General features: G+C 39.5%; 1 pseudogene; it reads right to left on the bottom strand.

Moving 5' to 3' along the window:
* Positions 1–1,420: 1,420 nt before the first annotated feature.
* Positions 1,421–2,477, bottom strand: LOC111141901 (annotated as a pseudogene).
* Between the last annotated feature and the right edge of the window lie 22,162 nt (positions 2,478–24,639).

The raw sequence follows: 24,639 nt of genomic DNA, 5'->3' as shown, positions 1-24,639 counted from the left end.
AAAAACTGAACATATCCAAAAGAGGAATGTTTAATTGAACTGTAGTACATTCATACCAAGGCCCACTACGCAGAAAATTTAGAAGAAAGAGGAAGATCTGTGTGTAGGTAGTGACAAGGAAAGAGAAAAGGGAAGAAATGTGAAGATTTTTGTTTGTTTGTTTGTTTGTTTTAAAGATTTTATTTATTTATTTGTCAGAGAGAGAGAGAGAGAGAGAGCACAGGCAGACAGAGTGGTAGGCAGAGGCAGAGGGAGAAGCAGGCTTCCAGCCGAGCAAGGAGCCCAATGTGGGACTCGATTCCAGGACGCTGGGATCATGACCTGAGTCAAAGGCAGCCACTTAACCGACTGAGCCACCCAGGCATCCCTGAAGACATTGTTCAATGAAAATAGTAAGTTACAGAATGACATGTAGAATATAATGTCATATATTTAAGTCATTCTATACTGTACTCTAAATCTCTCTTTTCTGTTTCTCTCTCTATATCTGTATCTATCTATCTATCTCTCTCTCTCTCTTTCTCCCTGTCTCTCTCTCTATATATACTGTTGGGTTGGTGGCTCCGGGAGTGCAGGAGGAACAACAGAAATGACCTTTGGGGCTGCCATCTTCCAGCCCCTTCGCCCTCTTTCTTCAACCCTTGACTCTCCTGCCAAAAGGATGTATGTCCAGGTCACGTCTCCATAGGTAACCCAATACCTATGCAGGAAACAGAAGTATCAGGACTCCCCCACCCCATACCCTCTGATCACCAAATACCCTACCATATATGAATGTGAGCCCATGTCCTGCGTTGGCCCGATAAAAGACCCCATCGCCTCCCTCCCAGCACGTCTTCTCCAACTCTGCTTTCCAGAGTCCCAGAATCTCGCCCAAGGGTACCCACCTCCTCCCGGCGTGACTTTCCTGGCTCCCCTTCTCCTGAGCCCTGAAACTTTGCCAGAGAGTGCCTTTAATAAATCTTGCCTTGTGCCCACCTTGTCTGGTGTTGTGTTTACCTCACCCACGAAACTTTACATATACTATATATATGGATATTGGTACATATAGGCATACATAGGTATACATATGTAGATACTTATAATTGTGTAGCTAGTGGTCTAGAAAAGAATGCACCCAACATTGATCACTTCTTGACTTGGAAAAGGGAAATGGTCAAAGAAACTTAATCTTTAGCCTCGTCTGTAATGATTTACTTAAATGATTTTTTGGGGGAGATACAGTATACTTTATTGATGGTACATGATAAGACAGGGGTTCCCAAGCCCCTTCCTTTCTTCAAGGGGTCTGAGATGGAAACTGTGGAGGTCAGGAGATTCTCAGTGTGTTGGGGGATGAGTTGAGGCAAGTATTCCCCTGCAGCTGAGGATCTCTCTCTTCTTCTTGCTCTTACTGGGGCTGATGGTCCAGGGGGTTTTCTTACATCTTGGAGGCCATGTGGACCATAATGTCCACCTTCTGGTTGCTATAACTAAATTCATTGTCATACCAGGAAATTAGGTTGACAAGGTGGTCATTGTGAGCATGTCAGCCCAGCATTGAAGGAGGAAGAGTAGGTGTCACTGTTAAAGTCACAGGAGACAATCTGGTCTTCAGTGTAGCTCTGCATGCCCTTGAGGGGCCCTCTGTTGCCTGCTTCACCACCTTCTTGATGTTGTCATATTTGGCAGCTTTCTCCAGGTAACAGGTCAGATCCACGACTGACACATTGAGGGTGGGGACTCAGAAGGCCATGACGGTGAGCTTTCCATTCAGCTCAGGGATGACTTTACCTAAAACCTTGGCAGTGCCAAGTAGTAGGGATGATGTTTGGGGCAGCTGCTCAGCCACCACACCACAGTTTCCAGTTTCCCAGAGGGGCTTTCTATGGTCTTCTGGGTAGCAGTGATTCCATGGACTGTGGCCATGAGTCCCTCTGTGATGCTGAGGTTGTCATAGATGACCTTGGTCAGAGGGGCCAAGCTATTGGTGGTGCAGGAGGCATTGCTGATAATCTTGAAGGAGCTGTCATACTTTTCATGGTTCATGTTCATCACAAACATGGGGGCATCAGCAGAATGGGCAGATATGATGACCTTGGCTCCACCCTTCAAGTGAGCCCCAGTGTTCTCCATGGTGGTAAAGACCCCAGTGGACTCCACAACATACTCAGCACCAGCATCACCCCTTTTGATGCAGGGATCTCACTCCTGAAAGATGGAGATAGGCTTTCCACTGATGACAATTTTCCTTTTCTCAGTCTTGATTGTGCTATGGAATTTGCTGTGGTTGGAATCATACTAGAATATGTAGACCATGTAGTTGAGGTCTATGAAGAGGTCATTCATGGTGACAATATCCACTCTGCCAGAATGGTAGGCAGACCTGGTAACCATGTGCCCAATAAGGCCAAATCCATTTACTCTGACCTTCACCATCGTGTTTTGGGACACAGCTGACACTGCACCAGAAGATGCAGCTATCTACTGAACAGGGAGGAGCAGAAAGCCATGATCTTTTTAAGTGTACATTTTTATTTGTAATATTATTAGAAGGGAATTTTCCATGGGTCTTGTATTTATACTTCATGTCTTGTGGGTATAGACACCAACAGCTTTTTTTCCAGACTATCTGTTCAAGGATGTCTGTACAGCAAACAGTTTTGGAAGACAGGGATGGTCTCTTTCTGAGACAAGGATAGGTTTGTCTGCTGGCCAATGTAGTAAGGATAATGCCTCCCTCTGGGAAAAAGTTCGAGCAGTTTGCTTATAGCCCCTTTAAAAGACTGAGATTTCCTAAGCCTAAGGTCACTCAGGTCTGTTGCAAACCAAGTGTGTGTGTTGCATCCACCTGTGCTCAACCCCATGCCACCCCCGTGGCACTTAGGAGTCAAAAGGAACTCATGCAAACACGAAGCTCATAATTTCTGGGAGTAATAAAGTCCTTTGTCTCTGACCTGGGAGTCTTATGTCTTCCACTGGCATCCATGAGATTGTGGCAGGCTAAAATCTCAGCATGTTTACAACGCAGTGTAAAGACTGGATAAGTGGACTCACATGTAACCAGCACCAGATCCAGGAAAAGACCATCACTAGCATTACAAAAATCTCCTTGATGTACCCTTCAGTCAATATCGTCCCAAGGGTAACATGCTCTTATCTACGGCATGGTTTAGTTTTTACCTGTTTCAAGTTTTACATAAATGGTATATATTTTTTTTGTGTACATTTCTTGCAATATTATGTTTATAAGATTTATTCACTCATTTTGTTACAGGTAGTTCATCATTATCATTGCTGTGTCAGTAAACCACAATTTACATATCTATTATTTATTTATTTATTTATTTATATTTTTTCATATCTATTTTTTAAAAAGATTTTATTTATTTGACAGAAAGAGCGAGAGCAAGAGCAGGAACACAAGCAAGGGGAGTGGGAGAAATAGGCTTCCTGTAGAGCAGGGAGCTTGATGTGGGGCTTGATCCTAGGACCCTGGGATCATGATCTGAGCTGAAGGCAGATGCTTAATGATTAAGCCACCCAGGTGCCCCCATATCTATTTATTGTTGACAGAAATTTGTATTATCTCTGGTTTTTCACTACATAATTATTTTATACCAGTTTTATTGAGATAAAATTGACACACATCACTATGTGAGTTTAAGGTGTGCAGCATAATGGTTTGGGTTACAGACACTGTGAAATAATTACCTTAGTAAGTTTAGTTAGCATCCATCATCTTACACAGATACAATAAAAAGAAATGGCAAAATTTTTTTTTCCTTTTGATGTAAACTCTTAGGATTTACTCTGTTGACAACTTTCCCATATACCTAATAGCAGCAGTAGCCATGTCATCATGTTGTATGTTTTATCCTTAGTACTTATTTATCTTATATCTAAAAGTTTATACCTTTTAACCACCTTCCTGAATTCCCTTGATTATTTCTTTTTTCTAAAGGAGAATATATCTATATATTGCTTGTATGATTTTCATTGTGCGAATTTTCAAACATGCACACAAATAAAAAGAATAATATAATGATCCTGTATACATTCACAACCCAGCTTTAACAAGTATCATCTTCTGACACTTTGTTATAATAAAATTATAATTGCAATTTAATAATATTTAAAAAGGAATCAGACTTTTGATTCCCTGAATTACTTTCAAGATGAGAGCATCTCTATGATGGAAGAATAACACCAAGTCACTCTCACGGTCATGACTTTAAGTACATTTATATGTAGTTGACATCCAAATTTATTTCTCTGGCTGAAAGCCCTCTGATGACATACAGATTCATATATCCATCTGTCTCCTTCATATGTCTATCTCTGCTTGGATGTCATTTTAGGTCTTGTTCCTCAGAAGCAGACCTTAGATGAGGGTTTGTGAATATGATCTATAAGGGGTCACTTTTAGGAGAAACTAGTAAGGCAATGGAAGAAGCAGGATAGGGGCAGAGCAGGTGAGGAAACCAAGCAAGGGACAGTTCCAGGCAAATTTCTGGGGAAGGTGGGTTTAGCTTGGTCCCTACAAACATGCTTTGGAGTGTGAGTTATAGCTTGAAGTTTGTTCCAGTGGAAGAAATGGGAGTTGGGCTATTATATTTTTGCACTCATCAACCATTGTCCAAGGTGGCTTTGGGGGTGGGGACACAAACTCCCAAGCACTTCCAGCTTCTCAGTGGAGCACCAGCAAGGTCTGCTTCTGAGTCTATTAGATGTCTCAGACTGAATATGTCCAAAACTTTTGAGACCCCTCCTCCTACTCCCATCCCACAACTCCATCTTTTTAGTTACTTACACGAAGCTCCTTGGAGTCATCCATGACTCTTTCTGTCATACCCCTGGTCAATATATCAAAGAATCAGGTTGGCTCTATGTCTAAAATATATCCAGAATCTCCTCATCACCTCCACTGCTACCCTGTTAAGCCACTATTGTGTCTTACTGGAACGACTACCTGAGCTTCTTTGTTTGTCTCCAGGTGTCTATGCTTCAACCTTAGCCCATGCATCTCTTCTCAGCAAAGCAGAATGAAAAATCCTGTAAAAGTGGAAGTGATCATGTTAGTCCTCTGATCTGGTCTTTCACTGGCTCTCCACTTCCTTAGCATAAGTCAAGACCCTCACACAATGGCTTACAAGGTGGTCCCCTCTATCCCCTATCTGTTTACTTCTTGCCCTTCTCTCCTACTGCAGTCCCTGTCACTGCCTGTGGCTGCATGCCCTGCTGGCTGTTTCCTGAATACACCAGGTCTGAGACTAGCTGATCCCTCTCTTCTGCCTGCTACAGTTTCCTCCCAGATAATCACACGTTCCCTCCCTCATCTCCTTCAAGATGGCTCAGCATCACTTCAGGGAAGTCTGCCTGGTCAGGGCTATTTAAAATTAACTCTTCTCCATTTCCCTGTACTCCCTATCTCTTTTACCTTGTTCTTTTTTCTCCTTTATACCATATAACTCACTGTCTTATGTGGATTGTTCACTTGTGTCTCCTCCCACTAGAAGATAAACCCCATGAGGACAGAAATTGTGTGTTTAGTTCACTGATGTATGCCAAGCTCCTGGAATAGTTCAGATATGCAGTTTATGCTTAATAAATATTTGCCAAGTGAATGAATGTACTTCTGTAGACTTTAATTTAATGATACTATCTCAAAGGAATATGTTTGGATTCAAGACCAGCAGTCTTTTAAGTTGTGCCCCTTCAGTGACCAGTCAATGGATATAGATTGTCCCCAAGGAGGAGCAGTTACTTGGGCCAGGTAGCTTCCTTCAACTAATGGCCGTTTCTGGGGAGGGACTCAACAGTAAGTCCTAAGTAGGCATCAGCCATGCCACCATACAGTGAGTGCCTCAGTCATAAAGGGGGACTCTGGATGGTCTCACAGCATCCACCATAGAATGCCCCTTGTCCTCTGAGATGCACTTGCTGCATATCCATTCACTCCTTCAGGATTCTCCTCATTTTTTTTTTTTTTTTTTCCTGGAGAAATGTAATTACAAGAGTAAAATTAGTCAGATGAACCTGGTGCTCCAGCTGTCTTAAGACTGCAGTTGATACTCATTTTTCCCCTCCCTTGCTTTCCATTCTTGATTTCTCCCAGTCTCAGCCAGCACCTCTCCTGGCCTCAGTGGCTTACCTGATGGGGTAACCCAGGAGGAATCAACTCTGTAGAGTCTGAGCCTCTAGTGGAGTTTGCCCTTTGCAGATTGTTGCTGCTCTTGTCCACTTACCATCAAAACTGGTCAGGGAAAGACGAAGAAGCACCCACTGGTCATCTGGGTACCCTGCATGTTCTTCCTTACCCCACTATATAATAGCAGCCCTGTCTCTTCCTGATCAAGGTCAGTTACCTGCTAGGATGGTGACCCATCTCCTGGTTTGCTAGTCTTTTAGCATGAGGATCCTAAAGTTGGTGTTCATACCTTAAAGCTTAATGGGATACTTTCATCTCCTGGTGGAGTGTTCCCCTTCTTAGGAACCAGAATGTCTAGAAACACAGAACCTAGAATTTCAGAGACAGAAGTACAGTTTCTCCAAGTAAATCACTGGAAGTGATGGTGTATGGGGCCACTTCTATGTTCACTCCAGACCTATTGATTTTATCTACTGGAAACACAGTACTACATAATGGTCATTGACTTAGGATATGTGCCACATTCTAGCGGACAGAGACTCATTCTTGCATGATGTTATTTCTCAGCTGGCACACTGGTTGTGCCTTGAAAGTATCATTTAACTACTCTGTCACACTGCCAGTTTCTTAGTGATAGTGAATGTAGTAGAACCAGTAGACCCCATGGACATGAGACACTGGTGGACCACCTTTGCTGTTAAGTAGGTCTTTTGGTTCAATATGACATAATGAGGGATCTTGTATTGGTGGATCAAATGCTCTGTAAGCCCTATAAGCATGCTTTAGGCTGAGACATTGAGGACAGGACAAGCAAACTTGTACTTGGAATGTGTGTTGCTTTGGTCAAGATGAATAGCCACAGCTTTTGGAATAGAAGATGTCTAGCATAATTAACCTGCTATGAAGTAGCTGGTTGGTCTCCTTGAGGAATTGTGCCATAATAGGACCATTGGTTCCTGTGGTTGGCATATTGGACATTCAGTAGCAGCATTAGTCAGTGCGAGAGAAAATACGTTCTGTTGAGCCCATGTGTGACCCTCACACCTGCCATCATTCCCTTTCAGTTCACATACTTATTTGGACAGCACTGGAATAATTGATGATAGAGGAAGGCTGAGCCATTTGTCTATTGGATCTTTTACTGTCTTTTCTGTGATGGACATTAACATAAAATATGAAAGTCATTATATTTCATACTCACTTCAATATGTCTATTCACATGCTTCTATCTCAGAGGATCCACCCATGTGGTTCAGGTATTAGCTTATGGAGAGAAACTGGTGGTGGATGGCATGGAATGGCCACTTGCTTATGTCATTACCTGCCCCTCTGGACCTGTTCATGCCTCATCCTAGATCTGCTGACATCTTACAAGGGATTGCTGTTGGGCCCACCCTTTCTAAAGACTCTGAGTTTCATAGAACCCAGTTTATGGCAGGCTATTCTGGCTGCAGAGTCGCTTGCTGCTTCATTTATCATGTATTCAATTTTCGCCTGCCCCAGAGAATACTACCAACAGCAATTTTCCTCCCATCTTTTTTTTGTTGCAGTAAAATACACAAACCATAAAGTTAACCATCTTAACCATTTTTGACTATACAATTCAGTGGTAATAAGTACATTCTTATTGTTGGGCAACCATCACCACCATCCATCTCCATATACTTTTCATCCTGCAGAACTGAAACTCTGTGCTCACTGAAGAGTAACTCCCCGTTCTCCCCTCTCCCTGACCCTGGCAACCACCATTCTACTATCTGTCTCTGTGACTACCTCATGAAAGTAGAATCATGTAATATCTGTCCTTTAGTGTCTGTCTTATTTCCCTTAGCATAATGTGCTCAAGCATCATCTGTGTTGCAGCATATGTCAGAATTCCTTTCCTTTTTAAGACCAAATAATATTCCATTTTATGTACTTACCACATTTCGAGGAGCAGGAGTTTTTTGGATAGTGTATAATTCTTTACTGCTTACTTATTCTAGAACTCTAGAGTCCGTATTGTGATTCACTTGCTGGAAATTACATAAACTTCACTGGACATCTTTTCCCATTACATATATCTCAGATCTCCAGATCGTATGGCCCAAGTAGCAGGCCTAATCTGCTGCAGAGACATTTTTTGCTCTGAGCCCCATTAAAGCTGGTAGCCTTTTGTGTCACTCAGTAAATGGGTTGGAGAGGTTTCCCAAATGGGGAATATTTACCCCCCAGAACCTGAATAGGTTTACCAGGCTTGTGTAGGATGCAATAATTTGTTCTTTCCCTTGAACGGGATATTCTACCATGGCTCAGACCACTAAAAACTTCACTGATGGGTAGATTCCTGAACAGGGTTTATTTCACATTGTCTCGAGCACATATATTGTACCACTTCTTGCTGATTCGATCCTATTAACTTAGTGTCATTGATACATGGACCAATGTGATGCTCTTCAGGATGTCTAGCCACTTGAAGTCTCTATGAGCCTTAGAACACTTAGTCCATAGGTTTAAGGGAGGGAGAAGTTTAAGGGAGGCTAAGCCCACAAATGCATACTGTTGTCATCTTGGGTGGATACAAACTGCTCTGGTTGTCATTTCTTATAAGTATGGAAAAGAAAATATCCTTCAAATCAATGGTTGCATGCCATGTAACCAAAGCATGTTAATCTTTGGTACAGGTGCCACATCTATCACAGCTATCTTTAGGGCTATGACCTGGTTCCATTTGAACTTAATCCACAATTATCCTCCAATATCTTTCTTGGTTTGGCAGGATCAGATTCATGAATTAGATGTGAGTATAATGGAGATGACCCCTCTTTCCTTTAATTGGTAATTCTTTCCAGTAATTTATGCCATTTCCCCTGAATACGATATTGTTGCTGTTGTAACCTCTTGATGAAGAGCAGAGGGGGCTATGTCAGAGGGGCTATTTCACTTGGTCTTCCCCACCATGGTAGCTCTCACATTATGAACAGAAGAACCAATGTGGGGATTGTGCCAACTGCCAAATATATCAATTTTATATTATTAGATAAGTCCATGGATTCAGTGAATCCAATAGGAGCCTAGCCAATACTACTTATAACTGCCCCAACCTAATTGGAAGACCACGATAGTGCTTTTGTTCCATGAGTATCAAAATTGCATCAGACACTGTGTCCAAGAGCCTTCAAAATGTTAGGGAAACAATCCCTTTTCCAGAAGGTCAGCCTGTAGGGGATCAGATATGGCCACAACCCTTCCCAAGGAAGTATAAATTTAGGCCCCAATCTTATATTAAGGTTGGATTATGGAAAGATTTTTAGGGGAGGTGTGTTTTTTTCCCCCCCTCTCTTGCCCATTGTCCATGTTGAGACAGGGACATTTGTGCTTTCTACTTACATGGGGGACATTTTCTTTTCTAGTTTGCCTTATACTGAGGTATAATATTCTGCAAGATGTTGTTTTATGTGGGGTATTTCTGATTCCCCATGTAGTATGGGTCCTGTCTTCTGTCTTTATAGGCAAGTCATCAAAATGAAAGCTCTTTGCCACAGTTAGTGACATTTGGCTTTGGGTAAGATGATGGTTTCACTGTGTGCTTATCTCTCTGTCATCCTGATTTCACTTTGCTTTGGCTCCTGGAGATTTTGGTTGCTTTCTTTTTTTTTTTTTTTTAATTTTTTTTATTTTTAAAATTTTAAAATTAATTTATTTTTAAAATAAACATATAATGTATTTTTATCCCCAGGGGTACAGGTCTGTGAATCGCCAGGTTAACACACTTCACAGCACTCACCATAGCACATACCCTCCCTAATGTCCATAACCCCACCCCCCTCTCCCAACCCCCCTCCCCCCAGCAACCCTCAGTTTGTTTTGTGAGATTAAGAGTCACTTATGCTTTGTCTCCCTCCCAATCCCATCTTGTTTCATTTATTCTTCTCCTACCCCCTTAGCCCCCCCATGTTGCATCTCCACTTCCTCATATCAGGGAGAGCATATGATAGTTGTCTTTCTCTGATTGACTTATTTCGCTAAGCATGATACCCTCTAGTTCCGTCCACATCGTCGCAAATGGCAAGATTTCATTTCTTTTGATGGCTGCATACTATTCCATTGTGTATATATACCACTTCTTCTTTATCCATTCATCTGTTGATGGACATCTAGGTTCTTTCCATAGTTTGGCTATTGTAGACATTGCTGCTATAAACATTCGGGTGCACGTGCCCCTTCGGATCACTACGTTTGTATCCTTAGGGTAAATACCCAGTAGTGCAATTGCTGGGTCATAGGGTAGTTCTATTTTCAACATTTTGAGGAACCTCCATGCTGTTTTCCAGAGTGGTTGCACCAGCTTGCATTTCCACCAACAGTGTAGGAGGGTTCCCCTTTCCCCACATCCTCGCCAGCATCTGTCATTTCCTGCCTTGTTAATTTTAGCCATTCTGACTGGTGTGAGGTGGTATCTCATTGTGGTTTTGATTTGTATTTCCCTGATGCCGAGTGATGTGGAGCATTTTTTCATGTGTCTGTTGGTCATCTGGATGTCTTCATTGCAGAAATGTCTGTTCATGTCCTCTGCCCATTTCTTGATTGGATTATTTGTTCTTTGGGTATTGAGTTTGCTAAGTTCTTTATAGATTTTGGACACTAGGCCTTTATCTAATATGTCGTTTGCAAATATCTTCTCCCATTCTGTCAGTTGTCTTTTGGTTTTGTTAACTGCTTCCTTTGCTGTGCAAAAGCTTTGATCTTGATGAAATCCCAATAGTTCATTTTTGCCCTTGCTTCCCTTGTCTTTGGCGATGTTCCTAGGAAGAAGTTGCTGCGGCTGAGGTCGAAGAGGTTGCTGCCTGTGTTCTCCTCAAGGATTTTGATGGATTCCTTTCTCACATTGAGGTCCTTCATCCATTTTCAGTCTATTTTCGTGTGTGGTGTAAGGAAATGATCCAATTTCATTTTTCTGCATGTGGCTGTCCAATTTTCCCAACACCATTTATTGAATAGGCTGTCTTTTTTCCATTGGACATTCTTTCCTGCTTTGTCAAAGATTAGTTGACCATAGAGTTGAGGGTCTATTTCTGGGCTCTCTATTCTGTTCCATTGATCTATGTGTCTGTTTTTGTGCCAGTACCATGCTGTCTTGATGATGACAGCTTTGTAATAGAGCTTGAAGTCCGGAATTGTGATGCCACCAACTTTGGCTTTCTTTTTCAATATTCCTTTGGCTATTTGAGGTCTTTTCTGGTTCCATATAAATTTTAGGATTATTTGTTCCATTTCTTTGAAAAAAATGGATAGTATTTTGATGGGAATTGCATTAAATGTGTAGATTGCTTTAGGTAGCATAGACATTTTCACAATATTTGTTTTTCCAATCCAGGAGCATGGAATATTTTTCCATTTCTTTGTGTCTTTCTCAATTTCTTTCATGAGTACTTTATAGTTTTCTGAGTATAGATTCTTAGCCTGTTTGGTTAGGTTTATTCCTAGGTATCTTATAGTTTTGAGTGCAATTGTAAATGGGATTGACTCCTTAATTTCTCTTTCTTCTGTCTTGTTGTTGGTGTAGAGAAGTGCAACTGATTTCTGTGCATTGATTTTACATCCTGACACTTTACTGTACAAGTTCTAGCAGTTTTGGAGTGGAGTCTTTTGGGTTTTCCACATATAGTATCATATCATCTGCGAAGAGAGATAGTTTGACTTCTTCTTTGCCGATTTGGATGCCTTTAATTTCCTTTTGTTGTCTGATTGCTGAGGCTAGGACTTCTAGTACTATGTTGAATAGCAGTGGTGATCATGGACATCCCTGCTCCTGTCCTTAGCAGAAAAGCTTTCAGTTTTTCTCCATTGAGAATGATATTTGTGGTGGGTTTTTCATAGATGGCTTTGATAATATTGAGGTATGTGCCCTCTATCCCTACACTTTGAAGAGTTTTGATCAGGAAGGGATGCTGTACTTTGTCAAATGATTTTTCAGCATCTATTGAGAGTATCATATGGTTCTTGTTCTTTCTTTTATTAATGTGTTGTATCACATTGATTGATTTGGGGATGTTGAACCAAACTTGCAGCCCTGGAATAAATCCCACTTGGTCATGGTGAATATTCCTTTTAATGTACTGTTGAGTCCTATTGGCTAGTATTTTGGTGAGAATTTTCACATCTGTGTTCATCACGGATATTGGTCTGTAATTCTCTTTTTAGATGGGATCCTTGTCTGGTTTTGGGATCAAGGTGATGCTGGCCTCATAAAATGAGTTTGGAAGTTTTCCTTCCACTTCTATTTTTTGGAACAGTTTCAGGAGAATAGGAATTAGTTCTTCTTTAAATGTTTTGTAGAATTCCCCTGGGAAGCCGTCTGGCCTTGGACTTTTGTTTGTTTGGAGATTTTTGATGACTGTTTCAATCTCCTTACTGGTTATGGGTCTGTTCAGGTTTTTTTTTCTTCCTGGCTCAGTTGTGGTAGTCTCTAGGAATACATCCATTTCTTCCAGACTGTCAAATTTGTTGGCGTAGAGTTGCTCATGTTATGTTCTTATAATTGTTGTATTTCTTTGGTGTTAGTTGTGATCTCTCCTCTTTCATTCATGATTTTATTTATTTGGGTCCTTTTTCTTTTCTTTTTCATAAGTCTGGCCAGGGGTTTATCAATCTTGTTAATTCTTTCAAAGAACCAGCTCCTAGTTTCGTTGATTTGTTCTACTGTTTTTTTGGTTTCTATTTCATTGATTTCTGCTCTGATCTTTATGATTTCTCTTCTCCTGCTGGGTTTAGGGTTTCTTTCTTGTTCTTTCTCCAGCTCCTTTAGGTGTAGGGTTAGGTTGTGTACCTGAGGCCTTTCTTGTTTCTTGAGAAAGGCTTGTACCGCTATATATTTTCCTCTCAGGACTGTCTTTGTTGTGTCCCATAGATTTTGAACCGTTGTGTTTTCATTATCATTTGTTTCCATGAATTTTTTCAATTCTACTTTCATTTCCTGGTTGACCCATTCATTCTTTAGAAGGATGCTGTTTAGTCTCCATGTATTTGGGTTCTTTCCAAATTTCCTCTTTTGATTGAGTTCTAGCTTCAGAGCATTGTGGTCTGAAAATATGCAGGGAATGATCCCAATCCTTTGATACCGGTTGAGACCTGATTTAGGACCCAGGATGTGATCTATTCTGGAGAATGTTCCATGTGCACTAGAGAAGAATGTGTATTCTGTTGCTTTGGGATGAAATGTTCTGAATATATTTGTGATGTCCGTCTGGTCCAGTGTGTCATTTAAGGCCTTGATTTCCTTGTTGATCTTTTGCTTGGATGATCTGTCCATTTCAGTGAGGAGAGTGTTAAAGTCCCCTACGATTATTGTATTATTGTTGATGTGTTTCTTTGATTTTGTTATTAATTGGTTTATATAGTTGGCTGCTCCCATGTTAGGGGCATAGATATTTAAAATTGTTAGATCTTCTTGTTGGACAGACCCTTTGAGTATGATATAGTGTCCTTCCTCTTCTCTTATTAGAGTCTTTGGCTTAAAATCTAATTGATCTGATATAAGGATTGCCACCCCTGCTTTCTTCTGATGTCCGTTAGCATGGTAAATTCTTTTCCACCCCCTCACTTTAAATCTGGAGGTGTCTTCAGGTCTAAAATGACTTTCTTGTAGGCAACATATAGATGGGTTTTGTTTTTTTATCCATTCTGATACCCTGTGTCTTTTGATTGGGGCATTTAGCCCATTAACATTCAGGGTAACTATTGAGAGATATGAATTTAGTGCCATTGTATTGCCTGTAAGGTCACTGTTATTGTATATTGTCTCTGTTCCTTTCTGATCTACTACTTTTAGGCTCTCTCTTTGCTTAGAGGACCCCTTTCAATATTTCCTGTAGAGCTGGTTTGGTGTTTGCAAATTCTTTCAGTTTTGTTTGTCCTGGAAGCTTCTTATCTCTCCTTCTATTTTCACTGATAGCCTAGCTGAATATAGTAGTCTTGGCTGCATGTTTTTCTCATTTAGTGCTCTGAATACATCATGCCAGCTCTTTCTGGCCTGCCAGGTCTCTGTGGATAAGTCTACTGCCGATCTAATATTTTTACCATTGTATGTTACAGACTTCTTTTCCTGGGCTGCTTTCAGGATTTTCTCTTTGTCACTAAGACTTGTAAATTTTACTATTAGGTGATGGGGTGTGGACCTATTCTTGTTGATTTTGAGGGGGGTTCTCTGCACCTCCTGGATTTTGATGCTTGTTCCCTTTGCCATATTAGGGAAATTCTCTCCAATAATTCTCTCCAATATACCTTCTGCTCCCCTCTCTCTTTCTTCTTCTTCTGGAATCCCAATTATTCTAATGTTGTTTCGTCTTATGGTGTCACTTATCTCTCGAATTCTCCCCTTTTGGTCCAGTAGCTGTTTGTCCCTCTTTTGCTTAGCTTCTTTATTCTCTGTCATTTGTTCTTCTATATCACTAATTCTTTCTTCTGCCTCATTGATCCTAGCAGTGAGAGCCTCCATTTTTGATTGCACCTCATTAATAGCTTTTATGATTTCAACTTGGCTAGATTTTAGTTCTTTTATTTCTCCAGAAAGGGCTTTTATATCTCCCGAGAGGGTTTCTCTAATATCTTCCATGCCTTTTTCGAGCCTGGCTAGAACCTTGAGAATCATCATTCTGAACTCTAGATCTGACATATTACCAATGTCTGTATTGATTAGGTCCCTAGCCTTTGGTACTGCCTCTTGTTCTTTTTTTTTTTTTTTTTGTGGTGAATTTTTCTGCCTTGTCATTTTGTCCAGATAAGAGTATATGAAGGAGCAAGTAAAATACTAAAAGGGTGGCAAGGACCCCAGGAAAATATGCTTTAACCAAATCAGAAGAGACCCCAAATCGTGGGGGGGAGAAAGGGGGTAAAAGAGGTTCAGAAAAAAAAAGAAACAATTAAAAAAGAAAAGAAATAAAAATATTAAAAAGATTATATATATATATATGTATATATATATATATTAGATAAACTAGTTAAAAAACGTTAAAAAAGAAAACGGTAAAAGTTAAAAAAATTTAGCAGAAGAAGAAAAAGAAATTGAAAAAAAAATTAAATTAACTGCAAGGCTAAAGAATCATGGGGAGAAAGCCATGAGTTCCGTGCTTTGCTTTCTCCTCCTCTGGAATTCTGCTGCTCTCCTTGGTATTGAACCTGCACTCCTTGGTAGGTGAACTTGGTCCTGGCTGGATTTCTTGTTGATCTTCTGGGGGAGGGGCCTGTTGTAGTGATTCTCAAGTGTCTTTGCCCCAGGCGGAGTTGCACTGCCCTTACCAGGGGCCGGGCTGAGTAATCTGCTCAGGTTTGCTTTTGGGAGCTTTTGTTCCCTGAAAGCTTTCCGTTGAGTTCTGGAGGATGGGAATGAAGATGGCAGCCTCCCAGTCTCCGGCCTGGAGGAGCCAAGGGCTCAGGGCCCCACTCCTCAGTGCGCCCTCAGAGAAAAGCTCCCAATCACTCTCGTCTCCCTGGCCTCAGGCCTCGCTCCGAGCTCACCCAGCCTGCAGCCAGTTCAAGGTAACCCCGAGCTGAGAGCTCACTCCTCGGCTCTGTCTCTGTAGCTGGCTTCCCTGTTCTAATACCTGCAAGCTCTGTGACACTCAGACACCCCCGATCCTTCTGTGACCCTGCGGGACCTGGGGCCACCCTGACCCCGAGTGGGCTTCACCCCGGTTAAGCCTCTTGAGCGATGTCCCTCAGCAGAACAGACTTTTAAAAGTCCTGATTTTGTGCTCCGTTGCTCCGCCGCTTGCAGGGAGCCGGCCCCTCCCCTCTGCAGTCTATCTTCCCGTCGCTTTGGATTCACTTCTCCGCCAGTCCTACCTTTCAGAAAGTGGTTGATTTTCTGTTTCTAGAATTGCTGTTCTTCTTCTCTTCGATCTCCCGTTGGATTTGTAGGTGTTTGCAATGTTTAGATAAGCTATCTAGCTGATCTCCTGCTACCTGATATAGTCTCAGCCTGCTACTTCTCTGCCATCTTCCAAACAGGTCCCTTGGTTGCTTTCTTATCCATATGTTATGAGGTGAATTGTGTCCTTCCAAATTCAGTGTGTTGAAGCCCTAACCCCAACTTCCTCAGAATGTGACTCTATTAGGGACAGGGCCTTTAAAGAGGCGATTTAAGGTAAAATGAAGTCATTAGAGTGGAAACTAATCCAATCTCAGTGGTGCCCTTATAAGAAGAGGAAATTTGGGGGCGCCTGGGTGGCTCAGTGGTTAAAGCCTCTGCCTTCGGCTCAGGTCGTGATCCCAGGGTCCTGGGATCGAGCCCCGCATCGGGCTCTCTGCTCAGCAGGGAGCCTGCCTGCCTCCTCTTCTCTCTCTCTCTCTCTCTGCCTGCCTCTCTGCCTACTTGTGATCTGTCAAATAAACAAATAAAAATCTTAAAAAAAAAAAAAAAAGAAGAGGAAATTTGGACACACAGAGAAATACCAGGAATGCACATACACAGAAGAAAGTCTATGTTAGGACATAGGGAGCAGGTGACCATCTACAAGCCAAGTAGAAAGGTCTCAGGAGAATCCAAATCTACTGATACCTTGATCTTGGATTTCCAGTCTCCAAAAGTGTGAGAAAATAAATTTCTGTGTAAGCCACTCAGTTTGTGTGTGTGTGTGTGTGTGTTTAATGACAGCCCTAGCAAACTAATATACTATGTTTAAAAGATTTTTGAAAAATTCATGTGAGTTGTTAATGGTTTTGTAGCAGGATGTTACTCAGAGTTAAGTAGTCAAAATAACTGCTAGGTCCATCTCTTTTATTTTTACGAGTTTTTCCTGTGAATTTGTTATGAGTTGTATACAAGTTTATGACTATTGTCTTCTGAACAGATTTTTTTTCTCTTTTGAGTATACTATACACCTTGTTCTTATTTGTTTGCTTGTTTATTTACATAGTTTTGTAATCATATTTGGTCTAATACATTGCTATTCTTTCTTTCTTCGCTTCCACCTAATTCTAATCACTTTGTTCCTACATTTGAATAATGTACATTTTCATTTCCATTATTTGCAAACTTCCTGTGTTGTTTGCTTTGGATTGCTTCTTCTTATTAGATTGTGTGTATATAATTTTTAAATTTAATTCAAGTTATGAATTCAGTTAAAACATATATATATATATTCAATGATATATATATATCTGGATTATTAAACGTGGATTACTTATCTTTTTATTATTGAGTTATAAGAGGTCTTTATATATTTTGTATACTAGATTCTTAGCTGTTACATTACTTGAAAATATTTTCTTCCAGTTTGTGGTTTATTGTTTCATTTTTTTTTAAAGATTTTATTTATTTATTTGACAGAGATCACAAGTAGGCAGAGAGGCAGGCAGAGAGAGAGGGAAGCAGGCTTCCTGCTGAGCAGAGAGCCCGATGCAGGGCTTGATCTCAGGACCCTGAGATCATGACCTGAGCCCAAGGCAGAGGCTTTAACCCACTGAGCCACCCAGGTGCCCCAGAACCTGTCAATTTCTACAAAAAACCAGCTAGCTGGGATTTTGATAGGGAAAACATCAAATCTGTAAATCAGTTTAAAAATTGTTACCACCTTACAAACCATAAAAGACTCAATCTCAAAAAACAGACTAAGGGTTGCTGGAGGGAGGGGGATTGGGAGAGGGTGGTGGGGATATGGACACTGGGGAGGGTATGTGCTATGGTGAGTGCTGTGAAATGTGTAAACCTGGCGATTCATAGACCTGTACCCCTGGGGATAAAAATACATTATATGTTTATAAAAAATTTTAAAAATTAATAAAAAAAAGTGTTACCACCTTAAAAATATTAAGCTTTCCAATTCACAAACATAGGAGGTTTTTTTATTTATTTAGATATCCCTTAACTTTTTTCAACACTGTCTTACAGTTTTCAGCATATAAGTATCACACGTCTTTTTTTTAAAACACTTTTTGAAACAATTTTATTTATTTGACAGAGAGACAGAGAGAGCACAAATAGGCAGAGTAACAGGCAGAAGGAGAGGGAGAAGCAGACTTTCTGGTGAGCAGGGAAGCCTATGTGGAAGTTTAACCCAGGACCCTGGGATCATGACTTGAGCCAAAGGCAGCCGCTTGACCAACTGAGCCACCCAGGCATTCCAAGTCTTATATTTCTTTGTTAATTTTATAACTAAATGTTTTATTTTTGTTGAAGTGTTGGTTTTTTCCCTTGCCTAATTATCCTAGCTGAATTTTATAACCCAATCTCAGAAGCTTTGCCTTTTAATTCAATGAAGAAATCACTTACCTAGTGCATAATGCACATCTTGTAAGTATGCACCTCATGGAATTTTATATCTGTGTACATGTAACTGCCAATTAATAACAGAACATTTCACCATCCTAGAAAGTTTCCTCTTTCCAGTCAATACTCCTTCTCTGAGGTAACCACTACAAACTTCTTTTAACATGGGTTAGTTTTGCCTACTTTTGAGCTTCATCTACATATAATCATATAGTAGCCTATTTTTTGTTTTAATTCATTTTTTTCACTCAATATAATGTTTTTGAAATTTCGAGAGTAAGTACGGATGTTGTGTGTGCTGCCCAAATCCCCTTTTCAAGATGGGAGCACTACTTCTTAGTTGCTGGGAGTTCTCAGCTGAATCCTTCTCTAGAAATCATCCTTAGTTGAAAAGAGCAGTCTGGCTGAAGGTCTGTCATGTGATTTCCTCACGAATAATAATATCCTACTATATGCTTGTTATTCACTTGGATATATTCTTTTGAAAGTGCTTTTCCAAGTCTTTTGTCATTTTGTCCATTTAAAAAATTGGTTTATTTGATTTACAGGAGTTATTTATAAACTGTATATGAGTCCTTTGTCAGATATTTCTATGGTCTGAATGTTTGTGTCCTCCTGCCCTCCCCAATTCATATGTTGAAATCCTAAACTCAAGGTGATAGTATTAGAAGATGGGGCCTTTGGGGGTGATTAGGCCATGTGGTGGGACCTTCATGACTGGGATTAGTACCCTTATGAAAGAGACCTCACAGAAGTCCTTAGTTCCTTCTATCACAGGAGAGCACAGTGAGAAGGCATCAGAAAATGGGTCATCACTGGATAATGAATTTATGAGAACCTTGATCTTGGACTTCCTAGCCTCTAGTACCATGAGTAATACATCTCTATTGTTGATAAGCTATCTAGTCTGAGGCATCTGGGTAGCTCAGTTGGTTAAAAATCTGCCTTTACTCAGGCTGTGATCCCAGGGTCCTGGGACTAAGTCCCACATTGGTCTTCCTGCTTTGCAGGGTGTCTGCTTCTCTCTCTGCCCCTGCCTCTCTCTCTCTCTCTCTCTCTGTCTCTCATGAATAAATACATAAAATCTTAAAAAATAAGCTATCCAGTCTGTGATATTTTGTGATAGCAGCTCAAATCTAAGACAGATGTACACCTTGAGAATATTTTCTCCCAGTGTGTGGCTTGCCATTTCAATTTCTTAATGGTGCTTTTTGATGAGTATAAGTTTACATTTTGATGAGGTTCACTTTGTCAGGTTCTTTTTTTTTTTTATTTTTTATGGTCCATAGTTTTTGTATTGTGTCTAAGAAATTTTTGCCTACCCCAAGTTCATGATGATAGTCTTCTACATTTTCTTTCAGGACCTTTATAATTTTAGATTTCACGTTTACAGCTCATCTTGAGTTAATTTTGTGGGTGGTGTGAGGTAGGGAGTCAAGATCATTTTTTCAATATCAGTTTCATGGGATGATATATTCAAAATGCTGAAAGAAAGAAACTGGTAACCAAAAATGTTGTACTTGGTAAAGATGTCCTTCAGAAATGAAAGCTAGATAAAGGCGTTGCCAAACAAATGCTGAGGGAGTTTATCATCACTGGACTTGCTTTACAAGAAATTCTGAAAGGAGTTCTTCAAGCTGAAATGAAAGGGTATTAACTAGTAACATGAAAACTTAAAAAAATAAACAACACACTTGAAAAGCAAGTATATAGTCATCTTCAGAAGACTGTAATGTGGTGGTATGTTAACCACTTAACTCTAATATAAAGGTTGAAGGACAAAAATATTATAAATAACTGTAGTTAAATAATTTGTTAATGAATACAAATATAAATATAAAAACATGTAAAGTGTGACATAAAAACAAAATGTGTGTGTGTATAGGAATGAAAGGTTAGAGTTATGTGTGATCAAGTTAAATTGCTATCAAATTAAAATATATTGGTATATCCATAAGATTTTAAGTAAGCCTCAGGGTAACCACCTATAAAAACCCAAACATATAATAGACACACACAAGATTGGGAAAGTATACCACTATGGAAAATCACTAGTTCACTAAAGAAGGCATCAAAAGAGGAAGAAAGGAAAACTACAAAACTGCCAGAAGACAATTAACAAGATGTCAATAGTGAGTCCTTACCTACCAATTACTTCAAGTATAAATGGATAAGTGCTCCAATTAAAAGACATACAGTGGTTGAATGAATTTAAAAAATAAAAGACCTAACTATATGCTGCCTACAAGAGACTCACTTCAGTTTCAAGGACACACATAGGCTTAAAGTGAAGAGACGGAAAAAGATATTCCAAGCACATGGAAACCAAAAGAGAGCAGAAGTAGCTATACTTATATCAGACAAAATAGACTTTAAAACAAAAACTGTAAAAAGAGACAAATGTCATTATATAATGGGACAGGGATCAATTCATCAAGAAGATATAATAATTATAAATATACATGCATCCAAGACCAGACCACCTAAATATATTAAGCATTAAATATTAACAGATCTGAAAGGAGAAATAGAGAACAATATAATAGCAGGGAGCTTCAATATCCCCACTATCAATGATGGATAGATGATCCAACAGAAAACCAAAAAGGAAACATTGAACCTGAACTATACTTTGGACCAAATGGAACTAACAGACCTGCAGAGAACATGCCATTCAATAGAAGTAGACTATACATTTTTCTCAAGGACACAGAACATTTGCCAGGAAAGATCATATGTTAGTTTACAAAACAAGACTCAACAAATTTAAAAACACTGAAATTATACCAAATATCTTTTCTGACTACAGTGGCATAAAACTAGAAATCAATAATAGGAGGAAAATGGGAAATTCACAAATATTTGGAAATTAAATAACACTACTACTGAGCAACCAATAGGTCAAAAGTTTATTTATTTATTTATATTTTTAGTTTTCTATCCTCCTGTGGTTGCCTCCAAAACTCAATTAACATGGCCTCCCACCAATTCTTGATTTTTTAAAATCTTTTCATGTTTTCTACTGAACTACTTCTGTTATATTACATGAGAATTTGGATCATGTATATCCTTTCCTTATCTTTCCTTCCTAAGTTCTGGTAGGTAAACCTTTTTTTAACCAGCTTTTTTCCCCCTTGTATTTTCTTTTCTTTTCTTTTCTTTTTTTTTTTAAAGATTGTTTTTATTTATTTGACAGATAGAGATCACAAGTAGGCAGAGAGCCAGGCAGAGAGAGATGAGGAAACAGGCTCCCTGCTGAGCAGAGAGCCTGATGGAGGGCTTGATCCCAGGACCCTGAGATCATGACCTGAGCCAAAGGCAGAGGCTTTAACCAACTGAGCCACCCAGACACCCACCCCTTGTATTTTCTAACTGAAACAACTTTGTCATGTATTATTGTTAACACATACACAGAAAACATTTGCTTTATGCATATGAGATAAGCATATGTATATAAGTCACTTTTCTGGCTGCAAATATTTTTTCCCTTTCGGATATTAATGCATTTTCCACTTTTGATTCAATTGGCATCACTTCAATTAAAGGACAGAAAAATAAGACTCACATGGGAATCATGTGTATGTGAAAGGAAACCTCATCAAATGTTAAACCACACAAACACACAACAAAACTTAACACCTGATTCTTCCTTTTATCTGAGCAACAGGGGTGAGAGACTCTTTGAAATCCTCCCTGGGATCCATGTAAATGACCAAGATAGTTAGGTAGCAAATGATCTTCAAAGTGGGCATCCTTCCAACAAATGTTTGCATTGATTTCATTATTTCTAAAGGTTGATTAATTCCAGAAAGAACAAAGCGATAAGGCAAAAAACATCTCTTTTATTGCCCTCATGTCCTGTATTTTAGAATGAGCATGTGATATTGGGCAAATTCTGTGGTCATTTAAGGAACTTCAGACATTCCCTACTCAGGGCTAAGGCAGTTGGCGGGTAGGATAAGGACAAGCTGCACCATGGAGTCAAGTATCCAGAAGTTCTATCTGCTCTGTTGCTTATTAGTTGTTCTTTATGCTGTTTGCAGATTAAGCTGCTTAAGAAAGGGTAAAAGACAACTAACCTGTTATTCTGACCTGATATCAAACAAGTATTTTGTTTGAATTTTTAAATTTTAATTCTTTAATTTTTAAGATGTAAAATGCAGTCTGACTTTTTCATATTGCAAATGGAGAAATGAGAGCGGGTTTTCACCTTGTGTTAAATAAAAATAAGGAAAGGGTATCAAATGTCTTCTCTGAGAATTTCCTAGAAACTGGGGCAGGAGGACAGAAAAACAGAAAAAAGATGAGAGGGTTGGGCGGACAAATGAAGCAAGGGTAGGGTAGAGAAAAAGCCAGGGCGACTAGGGTAGCTGGGTTCATTTATGAGGAAGAATTTTTTCATTATGAAGAAAATTATTCATGATTCCCAAATATAGTGTGTGATAACAAGGTTTTAATGTTGAAGGTATTATTGAGAAAACTTACAAATATGGCAAGAAATAGGAGCTTTCATCATATACAGCTGACACTTGAACAACACGGATGTGAACTGCAAGGGTTCACTTATACACAGATTTTTTTCAATAAATTCAGTACGCTCTCTAAATGTATTTTCTCTTCTTTATGATTTCATAACAACATTTTCTTTTCTCTAGCTTACTTTACTGTAAGAATACTATATATATGTATAAATACATATATATATGTATGTGTATATCTAACAGTATAATATGTAAAATATGCAAGATTCATTTTAATTGACTATTCATATTATCGGTAAGGCTTCCAGTCAACAGAAGGCTAGTAGTAGTTAAGTTTTTGGGGAATCAAAAATAGATTTGCAACTGTGCAGGGGTCCATACGCTTAGTCCTCACATTATTCAAGGGTCAGCTGTTTTAGTATCCAAGAAGAAATGGTTGGTTTTAGTTATCTTAATCTTAGTACAAAGGATATAAAAAGGCATGGAACTTTAATCATTTTGGCTAAAAGAATTTATCCTTTGGTTTATCCACTGATTCAACTTTGGTGAGTGATGGGGTGTCAGAGGACTAAAGTCTAACCCAATGCTATCCAATAGAAATACAGTGCAAAGCAGATATTGTAACTTTAAATTTTCTTATAGACATATTATAAAAAGTAAAAAAGAAATTAATTTTGATTTGTAATCAATATATTAAAATATTTTCATTTCAACACATAATCACCAAAAATTACTAATGAAATACTTTACATTTTTTTCCCTAAGTTTTAAATTTCAGTGTGTATTTCACATAGCTCATCTCAGTTGGGACACTCAATTTTTAATAGCTGAAATGAAGTTAGAAACTTAGTTCTAAAATTAATTACAATGACATAAAATTAAAAATTCAGTCCCCCAGCCTCACTAGCCACAATTCAAGTGCTCAATAGTCATGTGAGGCTGTGTGTGGACTGCTGTTTTGAACTGCATAACTCTCACCAAAGCATGCCTTTAAGACTTTCACGTGGTCCAATTCTGCTGCCAATATTCCAGCCAGAACTTCTTGGGTTAGAATAGTCATAGTTTGCGCACCATTATGGGCTGAACTGTGTCCCCTCACTCCATTTGTATGTTGAAACCCTAACCCCCAGTGCCTCAGAAAGTGAATGACCTTGGAGATAGGGTCTTCAAAGAGGTAATTAAGGTGAAAGGTCATCTGCGGTTTGCCTTAATGCTAATATGGCTGGTGTCCTTATAAGAGGAGGGAATTTGGACACCGGGAGAGACATGAGACAGGCGTGTGCCTGAAGGAAAGGCCCTGTTAAGGGCATGCTGAGAAGGTAACCAACTGCAAGCCAAAGAGAGAAGCCTCAGAAGAAATCAAACCTCTGCCGCCTTGATCTTGGACTTCACTCCAGAGTGTAAGAAAATAAATTTCTGCCACTGAAGTCCCCCAGTCTCCGGTACTTTGTTATGGCAGCCTGGGCAGACTGATTCACTGCCCAGCATACAGAGGCTTAAAAGAAATAGATAAGGTCTTTACTATTTCAGATATATTCCTCCTATTTTCTCACCAGCTTCATATTTGAATATCCCACAAATCCTTAGATCTTGGCTCTCTGAAAACCAGCTAAAGACAATAAATGTCCATAGGGTGTATTTTTTTTTTTTTAAACTGGCCTCGTTTGCATGTTCTTTAGTGGTTGGCTGGACAGGATGCTGTGTGTGTTTTCCTTTTTGGAAGATGGGGAATGAATGAGTCACACCAACAAACCACAAACACATGGCTTTGAGGTTTGAAA

This window comes from Enhydra lutris, unplaced genomic scaffold (assembly GCF_002288905.1).
Source record: "Enhydra lutris kenyoni isolate GAN:26980312 unplaced genomic scaffold, ASM228890v2 scaffoldscaffold6, whole genome shotgun sequence".
Taxonomy (NCBI): domain Eukaryota; kingdom Metazoa; phylum Chordata; class Mammalia; order Carnivora; family Mustelidae; genus Enhydra; species Enhydra lutris.
Note: the sequence above shows the minus strand (reverse complement) of the source record. Positions and strands in the feature narration are given on the sequence as shown.